Below are 15,165 nucleotides of genomic sequence, written 5' to 3' on the forward strand. Positions count from 1 at the left end.
ATGTAGAACCTACTTCAAATAATATCACCAAGTATTAAGTCTCTATTCAAAGATCTAGATATTACATACTTTGTACCTTAAAATTTATTTTAAAAAATAAAAACATTTATATTAAGAATTTTTTATTTCCATTTAATACATAATATTTGTAAAAAGAATAAATGGTGTATTTAAAAATTTTAAAAATAAGAATTTTTAAAATAAGTTTGTCAGTTGTTTATATGTCACAAATATATATATTTACTACAATAATTATCTATATAATATAATAAGTAGAAGTAGGTAAAAATAGATAAATTTGATAAATATCTTATAGAAAAGTCTTTTAGAAGCTTCATAGATATGGCTTTGCCTTTATATGTTTCCATATGTGATTGATAGGTTAAAAACTTGGCCAACAAATTGGCTACATATTGCACATGTTGACTACTTGGAATAGAAGTTGCATATGTGGTGCATATATAAAAAGCTTGTCTTATAAATAAGACAAGTGACTTGCAAGTTGAACTTGTGTCTAAGGTCCTATAAAACATTGCTACATAGCTTCTAGTTAGATATTATATATGGAGGCAAAATGAAATCTTCTTCATTCTTATCAAGTTCTTTCTTGCTTCTAATTTAATTTTAAAATTTTGTAGACTTTAGCAATAGCCATTCCAATTTCTTCTTAAATATACATATTTGATCATTTTCTTTATGTCATCTTTCTTTGACATACATTTCACTTGTTTATTTACATTCTTTAAATTCTTATCCTAGATGCATGGATAAGAATATACTTATAATATCAAAGCTTTATCTTTTCTTGATTAAGAGTAGATTATTTTTTTATTTTTTTATTTTTTATTTTTTTATAAGACACAAATATATTAGAAGTTATAGATTATCTACTTCTAAACTAATATTGTTTTTGAAAGTTTTTTTGTCTTCAAGTCTTTTTTTCTACTTTTCTTGAGTGGTATAAGACATCTTTTTTTTTCATTATGTTATCATGATAAAGCTTGTTGAAATAAAGAGTGAAATGGTATAAATTCAAGAATAAATAAGGGATATAATACTTGAAATGCATCAACTTAATTTAGTACTACAAGGAGCTATAAGATTAGCAAAAAATAAAGAAATAGAGATAATTGGAGTTGTTTCAATATCTACAATAAATCATGTTACTTCTCTTCTAGTTGAATATTGTTCAAGCATTAAAGAACCAAAAATTACCTTCATTGAGAAGTTCAATGGCATAAGTTCAAAATCTTAAAGATTTATTAATCAAATACAATTGTTGATTGGGCTTCAATTTGAAAGCTAACAAATTTCAAAATTACAAATCATGTTTATTGTAATATTACTTTCAGATTCTTCTTTATTATATTTTTTATTTATTTTTTAACAACAAGATCCAATGTTACATAATTTAAAGACTTTTTTTTAGTAGAATTTTGATCCATATATAGAAAACATAATGCAATTTATATTGCAATCAATAAAATTTATATTTTATAATAAAAAAATTAATTAATAATATTATAAGCTTCAAAATTTTAACAACTTTTGACTCATATCAAATAGAATAATGTTACACTCATTAATCAATTTTTCTACGCATAATAATATAAAGTAAAGAAATTAATGATAAATTTATTTAATCTTTAGACATTGAATGAAGCAATTGACTTTGTTATGAAGTGTGACAACTAATTTTTTAAAATTTGATTTAAAAGTCATAAAAATAGACCTCAATATTTTTATAATTCAATGACAATATCAGTACCTTCTCAATACCTTCTCAACACCTTTTCAACCTACAAATTGGTATAGTATGTTTTAGCTTTTTTATTAAGTAAGAAAAGATCTATTATTGTCAAGAACAATTACACTTATATTACAAAGAATCTAAGCTTACTACTCGATATTATCCAAATAAGCTTCATAACCACAAAATGAAAAGTATGGCTATCAAAAAGATAATATGTTGAAAAATAAATTTGTTCAACTACAATACGAATCATGTGGCTAGAATCTTGTACAATACCTACTGAAGATCTTATTTTTTCTTCAAAATCCTCTCTTTGTTTTACAAAAGATGATTTTTTAAGACTTAAAAATTACAAAGCCTTTACTTTGCTAGATTTAAGAGCCTCAATGAATTTTTTAAATGAAGATTTTGTTAAAAAACATAGCATATTCTAAATAAAAAAAACTAAACATGTATATGTAAAAATCATAGATGATTATTTATTATATTTTAGAAATTTTATTTATATTTTTTTTATAAAATAATAATAAATGATTATAATAGCTTTGTAATATTCATTATAATTAGATTTTTTTTAATTCAATCATATTAGGTTTATTGTGGCTAAATAAATATAATTCTTGAATACATTATATTTCTTTTAATATTGATTTTTTTCAAAGTACAATTAAAAGTTTTCTTGACCAAATAATAGCCTTAAGTTTAGTGCAATCAAATCCTTATTTGTAGATATAAGAGCATTCATGCATGTTGTAAAAGAAGTGTCACCTTTTTTCATTTATGCCACATCCATTTCTAATGGTGGAAAGACTTTATATGGCATTTTAGGCTGGTATCAAGATTATTAAGACGTTTTTGAAAAAAGAAATAGTGTTGATAATCTTTCAAAGAATTGTCTTTATGATTGCTTAATTGACCTTCAAAAAAAACTCAACATCTATTCAAATCGATCTATAACTTATTACAAAATGAATTGGTTGCACTCAAGGAATATATTGATAAAAACTTAGCATAGAATTTCATATGCCATTCAAAATCTCAAGTTGGATCTTTTCTCTTATTTATAAAGAAAAAAAAAATAGATCACTATGGATGTGTATAGATTATTGAATATTCTATAAGATCACCATCAATATTATGTATCATTAATCTTTAATATCAAAATTTTTTGATAAATTAAATTAATCCAAAATATATACAAAAATAGATCTATGAAAGATATACAACTTGGTATGCATAAAAAAAAGAAATAAATGGAAGATTGTATTATGAACCAAAGTATAGAAGTTTTGAATATAATATCATGTCTTTTAAATTTATAAAAGTATTAGATATTTTTCAACATCTGATTAAAGATGTACTTTGAGAGTTTTTTAATGGCTTAATTTTTTATTATTTAGACCATATTTTAATCTATTCTAAGAATTTGGAACAACATGAATTTCATGTTTATTGAATGTTACAATAACTTAGAGATGTAGGATTACATGGTAAGTCTAAAAATAAATAAATAAATAAATTTAGAGCACTTAAATTGACTTTTAATGATATATCATTTTAAATGATGGTCTTATTGTAGATCTTAAGAAAGTTTAAACTAGCATAGATTAGAAGATTCTAAAAATAATAAAAAATATTTAATATTTTTTAGAATTCTTTAATTATTATTAGTTTTTTTATTAAGAAGTTGTAACTCTACTTATACATTTGTCTTATAAAGATAAAATTGAATGGAATAAAGAAGTTATATGAGCATTTGAAGCTTTAAAACTTATTTTTATTTTTGCATTAATCTTATATAGTATGGACTTTTTCAATCTATTTTTTATGAAAATACATGCAATAAATTTTGCTTCAGGTGCAATATTGTCACAAGTGAGAATACATGACAAATTTCTTCTTAATACTTTTTATTCAAGAATTTTTTTAACAATAGAGATTAACTATGAGATTCACAATAAAGATTTTTTTTTAATTTATAGATTTATTTTAAGAATGGTGCCATTATTTAAAAGTTGCTTTAAATGTAGTGATTATTTATAAATTTCACAAAAACCTTGAGTATTTTATAGAAACTTGTATTTTAAATTGTCACCAAGTCTATTGGAACATACTTTTATCTAGATTTCAATTCAAGATTATATATCAGCTAAAAATAATAACAAGGTTTGTCAGACCCTTTTTCTAGACGTTCTTATTTTATCTCAAAAAAAAAAAAAAAAAAAAAAAAATCAGCTTTTTGATTAACAATAAATACTTATTTTGAAGCCAAAATAACTTCATCTCTAGCAATAAAATCAACATTGATTGTTGATTCAGCCTTAAACAAGTTTAATCAAGTATGTCTTTTGATCCTTTTATTCATGATATTAAAAATAATTTATCTAAATTTCATGATATTTCTAAATTTGAATTTAAAAAAATTATTTTATTTTTATGGATGTTTATATATTCCATAAAATAAAGTAAAATTAGATGCTCTTTAAGCTTCTCACAATTTTTTTAGCTATAAGATATTTTGGATATAAAAAGATATTAGAATTAATTTCAAGAGATATGTAATGGCCTTAAATATAGAAGGCCATTAATAGCTTTGTACAATCATATGATAATTTTTTAGGATAAAAAACTCCTCAATATTGATCTTATAGACTTTTCTAACCACTACCTATATTAATATAATAATAATCTTTTATTTCTATAGATTTTATAAAAATTCTTTTAATTTCAAGTTCTTATGATACTATATTTGTGATAATAGATTATTTCACTAAAATTTCATATTTTTTTTATTAATTATAAAAATTATATTATATGTAAAGAAATAATTAATTTTTTTTGAAAATATTTATTTCTATTATAGATTGACAATTGATATTATATTCTATAGAAGGATTCAATTTATATTGAGGTATTGAAAAATTCTTTTTAAGATATTAAAATTAGATATAAAATTATCTATGGCTGTTTATCCTCAAATTTATAGATAATTAAAACAAATGAATCAAGTTTTGAAGAAATATTTAAGATGTAGCATTAACTACTATTAAGATAATTGAGAAATTCTTTTACTATTGACAAAGTTTTTTTTGTAATAATATGATATGTTCTTCTATTCAATAAAATATTCTAAGTATAACTATTATCTATAGATTGATATTTTTGACTTTTTAAAAGCTAATAATTTTGTGGCAAAAAATTCAGCAAATTACTTACCAAAGTTACATAAATTAATGAAGGCACAATAATAAGAATCTCAAGAATAACAAAAGATTAATACAAATGCCTATTACAAGAAAAACCTCAATTCTATATTGGAGACAAGATATAATTATCTTGTTATAGTATTAAGAAAAATTGACTTTATAAAATATTGGATTATTGTAGATTTATACTATTTTTTATTTATAAATAGATCAATCTAGTTATTTATCAATTATATCTACTAAAGTTTAAAAAAATCCATCATATATTTTACATATCTTGTATTGAATTATATAAGATAATGGATATATTAAGTAAAAGATAAATGCCATCATCTTCTATAGAAGTATACAATAATAAAAAGTTTGTGGTCATAAACATCTTAGAGTTAAGGCAACATTGAAGTATGTTGAAATATCTTATACACTAGTGCAGATATGATATTATTAAATATACATGACAACCATCAAATAATCTTGCAAATACAATAGAGAAAGTCAAAGTTTTTTTCATTGAATTCACCCATTGAAATGAAGATGAAGAATAAAAAAAAAAAATTTACTATAAAAGAATAAAGTTTAATAAAGCCTACATTCTATTTTTTATCTTTGATTTTAGTTTTTTTGTATTTATAGTGCTAAAGAGATGGAGATTCAATAACCAATAGATTTAATTCAAAAAATATTATTTGTTGAATTATTGAATGATACATTATAATTTTTATAGCCTTGATATAATGTAATAAAAATAAAGACCTCTAAGAATAACATGTTCTTCCTCAAATAAATGGTAAGATATATTGCATTTAGTATCAATGCCTTAGAATAGATTATTGATGTTTGATGAAATTAATAGAAATAATAAAAACTTCCAATAGTATTCCAAATGTTTTATTTGAAGAAAACTATGAAGATCTCAACAATGATTAAATATGAGGGTAGTCTTTATGCTTTGGTATATGATACTATTAATGGCTGAAATGACCTATCAATTACCTTCATAGAGAATAAAGATCAAAATATGTGAAAAATATAATTTAATGCATCTTAGATTTCTTTAATATATAATCACTATTTCTTGTGGAACTTGATACTAGAAGGGAGAATAGTATAATGGACATATATTTTACTCCAATATATACTTACATGATATAACTAGATAGAAGTAAAAAAAAAAATAGATAAATTTGATAATTTCTTATAGATAAGCTTCAAAGACATGGTTTTGCCTTCATACGTATTTACATGTGATTGATAGATTTACAACTTAATCAACAAGTTGGCCACAAGTTGCACCTATTGGCCACTTATTTGAAAAATTAGACATGTGGCATATATGTAAGAAAATTCTCTTGCAAATAAGATACATGTCTTATAAATTAAATACATGTCTCAAGTTCTATAAAATATTATATTACCTCTTAATTAGGTAATATATATAAAAAGAAGAATAAATATTTCTTTAGTCTTATCAACTTCTTTCTTGCTTTTAGTCTAGCTTCAAGAGGTTTTACTTTTCTAATCTTTGGTAATGGCTATTTCATTTTTTTTAAAATATATAAATTTATTTATTTTCTTTTTATTATCTTTTTTTGAGAAGAGTTTCACTTGTTTGTTTATATTATTCAAGTTTTGTCTTTGATATTATATTTTATTGTGCTAAATATATTTACAAGGAAGTTATAAAAATAAATGGTATTTTTATTTGTATTTTTTTTGTATTATATTATATAATATTTTCTAAAATATTATTTATATCTTATTCAAATAGATTTTGATGATCAATAAATAATTATTTTTAGATATATTTATAAGATTTTTAGATATTTTTTTATATACTTATTAATAAATGATATATTTTAATTTTTTATAGAACCACTTCAGTTTTTTAATTTTTTTTAAAAAATAAATAGAATTAATTACTTTCTTCTTGAGATATTAAATTTTTTAAACAATTCAATTAAAAAAATCTAAAGATATAGATGATTTTTTATTGATTCTAATAATTTTAATAAATTTGAAATTAAAGTATTTTATTTTAAAATATCAAATATTTAAATTCTTTTATGTTCTAACTTGCTTCAAAATTCACTAGTTTTAATATTACAAAGATGTTTCAAATACTCAAAAGAAAGTGTGATCCTTCTTAAGATTAACAAACTACTATATGAAGTTTATAAGGAATTTTTTAAATATTATTAGACTCCTAACAAGCCTCTTGACAAAAGACAACAATGCCATTAATTGAGATTTATAATATCATGAATCTTTTATAAAAATTAGAGAGGCTTTGGTCTTAAGTAGTATATTGCTTTATCTCAAGTTTGATATAGAATTCAAAATTCATATGGATATAAGTGACTTTGTCATATAAAGAATTTTAATGCATTAAAAAAAATCTATGGCTTTTAAAAAAAAGAAATTAAGTAAAAGCAAACTAAGGTGGCCAAAACATAAAAAAGAATTATTTGCAATGATTCATTATCTCAAGGCATAGAAACACTACTTGAGAAATAGAAGAATTAAAGTAATCATTAATAATGTCTTTAAAATACTTCACATTAGAAGTTCAAGCTTCTTCTAAAGAGTTCACGTAGTATGATGTGTTAGTTTTAATGGATGTAGAACTTATTCACAAATTGGACAAAGATAATTTAGTTCCAAATGCACTACGTAGAAGAAAAGAATTTATAGGAGAAAAGTTCTTTGATACTATGTCCTTAAAAATTATAATGTATAATGATGATTCTCCTCTTATTTAAGGCATTAGAGAAGCATATAAACAAGATGAAGATATATAAGAGATTTTTGAGGCCTATACTCAAGCAAAAGCAATAAAGAAACTTATGAAAGTTTCTTCAATCAAAGATGGATTCATTTGATTTAAACCAACTAGACTATGTATATTTCAAGAAAAATGGAAAAAAAGGATCATGTATGAAATTCACGATTCTTCATATAGAAGATATAAAAGAATTAAAAATCTAAAAATAATTTATATATATATTTTAAATTTAATATTTTAACTCTAATTAGATGAAAATTTAATGCTTGCTATATGATAAGAGATTCAAAAAAAAATTAGAAACTATTCTAAAAATGATAGCATGATTTATTTTTTATAATTAGATTATCTTATATAGAATGCAAACATAAATTATAAGTAAAAAAGATATAAGATTCACAATTTAATTTTGAAAATATATTATGAAGAAATTAAGGACCAATATTATATTGACAATTGTATGGTATTTATAAAGCAATGGCCAAAGTGAAAGAATAAATGGAATTTTTTCAATATACCTAAAGTACTATGTGATAAGTAACCATCAAGATTGGATCAAGTAGTTGAAAATAGAAAAATTTAATTACAATTCAACTTTAAATATATTTTTAGAAAACACACCATTCCAAGTAGTTTGTAATTTTATTAAACTTAGACCAATTTATTTATTTGGAATTGGGCTAAGTGGTGAAATTATTTTGGTCTTTATTCAATTGAAAGAACTAAGTAGATGGCAAAGAGAGAATCCATAATGCAAATTTCTAGAGCTCAAATTAAATTGGCTGAAAGAAAGGATAAGAAACAAGTTGATAAACATAGAAGAAATGCGCAATATGAATAAGGTGATAAAGTATGATTGAATGTTAGATACCTCACCTGCTTAACATATTTCACTGTAAAATGGGCTCAAAAGTAGATTTAAAAGTGAACATGACCATACAACATTGAAAGAGTGCTACATAAGAATGTATGTATTAGACATATCTATAAGATATGTCTAAAGTAATTTTAAGGACTATCTTCTATATAAGTTCTAATTGATTAATGAAAGAAACTTAAGAAGTATACAAGATTTAATTACTACCTTCATTAAGAAAGTTGGTGACTTTTGAAGATTTAGGTTTTTAAAAGACCAAAGTTATCACTGACATACAACTTAAGAAGGTTCAAGAAAGTTTTAGAAAGTTCTAGAAGATTCTAAAAAGGTTCTTATAAATCTTAAAAGATTCTAAAAGATTCTAATAGGTTTTAAGAAGATTTGAGAAGATTCTAGTAGATTTTAAGAAAGTTCTAGAAGATCATAGGAGATCCTAGAAGATTCTAGGAGGCTTTAGATGATTTAGGAAGTTGTTGAAGAAGGATCTTAGGCTTGCATTGTTTCCAAGCCTAATAAAAACGTCTCAAGAAGCTTCCTAAGATCTAGTATATATAGGAGTTGAGGCTAAGGATATCCTCAATCTCAACAACTCACTTCTTATGGTCTAGCTACGACCTTCTTACCTTGTATCCAGTTACTATTTTAATATTGAGCTAATTTCATTTTTTGGTCTTGAATCCTTCTTGTATATTGTCCCTAATAATTTGTTGAGACTACCATAAAATAATATTAGAAGCTTGGTTTTTCTTTACAAAGAGTGGATTACCCCTCTTCTTAAAATTATTATAGAATTTTAGAGGTTGGGGATTATCCTCCCATAGATTAATATTGTTCTTTTCTTAATATTCTTCTGGTTTTTTTTTTTATACTATAGATCCAATTTTATTTCTTTTGAGTGTGTGTGTTTCTAAGATTTTTTATGGTAGAAGGTAAAAAAGTCAATATGATACACTCTAAAGAAATCAAATTAGATTCTATTATTAATGTTCTTGAAGTATTAAGAATCAGAACAGAGACTTTATTGAAGCAAAATGAAAAACTATATATGACCATATATAATGGTCAAATAGCCAAAGTGCCTCAACCACCACATCAAATGGTAATAGAGGTTCCAAATTCTCAAACGACTATGTCTGCTTCAACAAACATGGGAGGTGCATCCATTCAAGAGAATGATCTGACAACAATAACAGCAAAAGAACAAAGGATCAGCCTTCCAAAAAGGTTCAATGGCACTCGCTCAAAATTTTGTGGCTTTGTAAACTAAGTACAACTAATCATCTTATTGTAATCTAAATAATATTCCACTAAAGCATCTCATGTTAATTTGGTTGGAACATTGCTCTCAGATCAAACTTTAGCTTGGTTCGCTCCATTATTTAAAAAGAATTTTTTTATATTGTACAATTTTGAAGCATTTTTTACAGCATTTGTAGAAACATTTGGTGGACATGATAAGGTTCATTCTTCAACAACTAAAATTCAAAGCCTTTGATCAAGAATGCATTTTGCATCAATGTATGTTTCAAATTTTTGACAACTAGCATAAGATATTATTTAGAGAAAAGATGCTTTGATGATCCAATTTCATTAGGACTTAAGAGACAATGTCAATGACTTATTGTTAACTGTGTCAGATCCTCAAATACTGAATGAAGCTATTAGTCAAGTTGTAAAGTGTAATAATCATATATTTCAATGTCGACAACATAAATGTTCTTCAGTTATGCTACATGTATACATCAATTATTCTCTAACTTCTTTACCGCTTAATTCTAATCATTATTTGGAAGCAGAAGATATGCAGATTGATACAAGAATCTTTTTGAACAAGAAAAAAAAATGTCAAAGAGAACTTGGCTTATGCTCATATTGTGAAAAACTAGGCTACAAGATTAATAATTTTTCACAGAAATGACAACGTACATATTGAATGAAGAGTGCGGCCACATCATCAAAAGCTTTGCTAAAAAATAAGGATGTTCAGCCATAGTAGGAACCATGTGGCTAGATTCTTCACTATCACAAATCAAAAAATGTCTTGTATTCTTTGCCAGTCCTTTCCATTGTTTTACTATACCTATACAATTAGGAGTCACAAAACTAAAGTGTCATACATTACTTGACTCAAGAGCCTCTTTATGTTTTATTGACGAAGAATTTTTTAAATCACACAAAATGTATATGGTCAAAAAATCCAAAGTTGTATATATAGAAGTAATAGATGGTCGACCTTTATCCTCTACATACATCATTCATGAAATGATTTCATTAGAGATAACCTTTGACAACCATAGCAGCCAAGTAATATACAATATCATTGTGGTTATCATTTTACTTATTCTATAAATTTCTTTCAGAATAAACCTGTAGAGGGGGATATGAACATAAGAAAAGACTATTGTATGAGCTTACACGTTAGGATCACACAATTTATCGTAATCCAAACCACTAAAACACCAAGAAATATTACAATGCTTTCTCCTAGTAATAACACTCTTTCATGAACTGATAACAACAATGTATAATCCTATAATCTCAAAAGACCCCTCAAAAGATATAAATTCCATCCAATATCAAAAATAACAGACTTCACTCCAACCAATTTGGATTTACATAATTTTTGTAATCACAGAATTTTTTTATTGAAACACATACAACTCTCAATAAACAACAATTATAATCTTCCATCCATAATCAATCTTCTAATAACTTCTCATATAATTCAATCACACAATATTCCAATTACATAATCAATAATTCATAAATCGATCTCTCATTTATTCATTCGATAAATTTTTTCTCAATATTTAGAAATTATCCATTACTTTTCAACAAGAAATAAACAAAGAGGTAGTACCAAGCTTATCCAAACTTATGGCTATCACAATCTGGCCCTTACATTATCTTCTTCAACTTATTAATGTTTTATTTCTAAAATTTTGGATTCTAACTATTATTCCCTACTTAACCATTTTTCACAACTAATTCAATCATCCATCCTACTAAATTACCTATCTCAAGAATGATTAATCTATTTTATCAATATCTTAGAAAAAATAATTTCTACCCCTTCTATATAATACCACTCCTAACTATGCAGTGTCTTCACAAACACAGAATTGATACATATCTAAAAAAAACTAAAAAAATTCTACCAAATTTCTATCCCTCTGATCTACTTAATTGATCAACTACCAAATTATTTCTTGTTGGTTCCACCAATTCTGGTTCCAAATATAAACTTTTGGAACTGCCTCCTATGCCAATGTACAATTAGATTCCTCAATTTTGTATACTAAATTTTTTGAATTGGCAGTTAGTGCCAATAAATTGCATTCACCTTATTGAGGCACTGACAAGGGTATATTTTTCTTTGCTACTAGTATTGCTTGATTTAATGTAATTACCATCAAGTCTAGTCATTTTAAGACTTTCATGACTTAAAAAATACAATCCATGAATAGATTGGATATCCTAAAAGTTAAAATTTCTTCTAGTAGATCATAGAACCTCCGGATCTATGAAAAAGCTTCTAATATCCAATAAGCCAAAACTTAAACAACATTTAGTTATTAGACTTAGATCATTTATGAGGGTGGCTAAACAGGGTACTATGTTTGCTGTCTACACAAATCCATTATCAAAACTTGTAGTTACTACAATAGTAATTCTAGAGGCATATAAGGATTTTGTAAATATATTTGAAAAAAAAAATGCAGACATCCTATTGAAGCATTGCCCTTATAATTGTGCAATTGACCTTCAAGAAGGTGCTCAATTACCATTTGGATCCATCTACAATTTATTCCACAATGAGCTTATGACTTTAAAAGAATACATTGAGGAAAATCTTCCTAAGAATTTTATTTAATATTCCAAGTTACCAACTGGTACTCCGATATTATTTGTGAAGAAGAAAGATGGACCTTTACGGATGTATGTCAATTATTGCACTGTTGTATTATATGCTATCTTGCTTGAAAATGCACCAGGCATCTGGCTATGAAAGATAAAACAATGTTTTGCAAGTATCCAAGTAGTCTAGTGGGTTTCAACCATCTAAATACAACCTATTTCGGATTTCAATGTAAAAGCTTAATTCCAATACAAAGTGCTTAGAAATACCATTTTTAATAACTTTAAGATATTATAAGCACAAATTCTTTTATTATTTGTTAGTTTTTTTTATTATTTTTTTTATTAAGTATTTTTTTAAAAAAAGAATATAATTTTTAAATTTTTAAATCCTAATCCTAGACAGCGAGCTTTGGCAAGCTGTAATTCTGAATCTGATGATTTGATTGTTGTAAAACTTCTACTACTAGTGTCTTTGCAAGTCTACTAAATGCTCAAGAAGTTTCAATCCAATCCAACTTACAGATTGCAAGAAAATGCCGTAAATCCACACTGATATTTCTTGACTGCTGCCTAGAAAGTTGATGATGAACTTGGAATTGCAATTTCTCCCTCTCCAACTATTAATTCTAATTCAAACTTTGTGTATAGCTCTGCCTTTAAGTCTCCAACTTACCATGCCAAAATTCACCTTACTCTAACTAGTACATCTCTAGATATTGCAAAAATCCTAAGTAATCTCCAAATGCCCTATTCTTTTGCCCTGGACTCAGAATTGGAACAGCAAACCATGCTTCCATAGAATTCCTGCCTCTCAGAGGATCTTTTCATGGAAAGGATGTTTCTCCAAAACAACATAGACAACAAAACAGCTTGAAATGGAACCGAAGCCTCTATGATTGGAACCTCATTGGGTTGCCTAACCGAGTCAAGTCTCATACTGGGTTAGAGGCCCGTAACAGGACCTGAATTGGATATCCCCGTAATTGGGTCAAATTAGCCCTTCACATCAAGCTCACCTAAATATTGAATTGGTCCTTTCTCCTTTTACCAACTCCTGGTGAGAACGGCTTGGACACATTCTACCCGATTTATTAGAGAATCTTGAGGACCTCAATTTATCTCCTCAATTTTTTTTCTTGGCTTTGGATTTGCTGATCTCAATTATTGAAATTAAATGGAGCATTACATTACTGATAAGTATGCCTTGACTGCTTGCAATTTCCACACATTGGCATGTAATCATCATTGGCTCTAGGATTGGGACATTCACTAGTATAATGACCAATCTGTCTGCAACGGAAAGAACAAAGTGGTCTTCTTGCAGTCCCATCAGGCATATTAGGTATCTCGACTAGTATATACCTACTAGGCTTGTTCCATGTAGGATTAGAAAATGATCCTGGTTGTCCCGTTAGTATGGAGGATACTTAGTTCGATGACGCCAGTGGAGCATATTGTTGATGTCACGTACGGTAGTATAGCTTGTAATGGAGTGACATTAACTGGCCCCTGAATATTGGCACTAGAATTGGCCACTGTTTCTAACATCCAAGATGACTAAATATTAATAAAATCTTTTTTATTTATATTTTCACTATATAGTCATGTTACAATACAACAGAGGTCTTAATAACAACACACTAAAGAATTGATATCCATTGCTGTTGATATCCAAAATTTTTAATCAACTTAGCTAAGCAAAGATCTTTACAAAGATTGATCTACGAGGCACATATAATTTGGTATGCATTAAGAAGAGAGATAAATGGAAGATAGCATTTTGTACCAGATACAGACATTTTGAATACAATGTTATGCCTTTTGGACTTATCAATGCACCAGCTATATTTCAACACCTAATGAATGATATATTTTGAGAATATCTCAATGACTTTGTTTTGATCTATTCTCATAATATTCTAATCTTTTCCGAGAATTTGGAAGACCACAAAAAATATGTCCATCTTATTTTGGAAAAGCTACAAAGTATTGGGCTATATACAAAATTAGAAAAGTGTATATTTCATGCATTTCAAGTCAAATTTGTTGGATATATTATTTCCAATAAAGGCCTTTTTATAGATCTAAAGAAGGTACAAGCAATCATTGATTAGGAAAAACCAAAAATTATACATGATATCTAATATTTTCTTGAATTTACAAACTTCTATTGGATTTTTATTAGGAATTATTCTAAGATTGCTACTCCTTTTCTGCAGTTGATATGCAAGGACAAGTTAGATTGAGGCTTCAAAGTAGAGAAAGCTTTTCAAAGCTTAAAAGATGCTTTTATAACAGCTCCAATTTTGATACATCTAAATTTCAATAAGCCATATTTTATGGAGTTCAATACCTCAGACTTTGTATTAGAAGCAATCTTGTCGCAATATGGAGAAGATGACTAATCTCATGCAATTACATTCCATTCTAAAAAATTCTCAGCAATAAAAATAAACTACAAAATCCATGATAAAGAGTTACTTGCCATTGTGGATTCTTTCCAAGAATGGCGCCACTTTCTTGAAAGTACCTGTCATCAGGTGATTGTATATACAAATCATAAGAATCTTAAATACTTCATGTTGGCCCAATTCTTGAACCATCGCCAAGTACATTGGAGTATATCTTGATCATGATCTAATTTTTGCATCATGTATTGATCCAAGAGCCAATAAGGGTTATGAGA

The sequence above is a fragment of the Physcomitrium patens genome, chromosome 25, assembly GCF_059467195.1.
Source record: "Physcomitrium patens ecotype Gransden chromosome 25, ASM5946719v1, whole genome shotgun sequence".
NCBI classification, from domain to species: Eukaryota; Viridiplantae; Streptophyta; class Bryopsida; order Funariales; family Funariaceae; genus Physcomitrium; species Physcomitrium patens.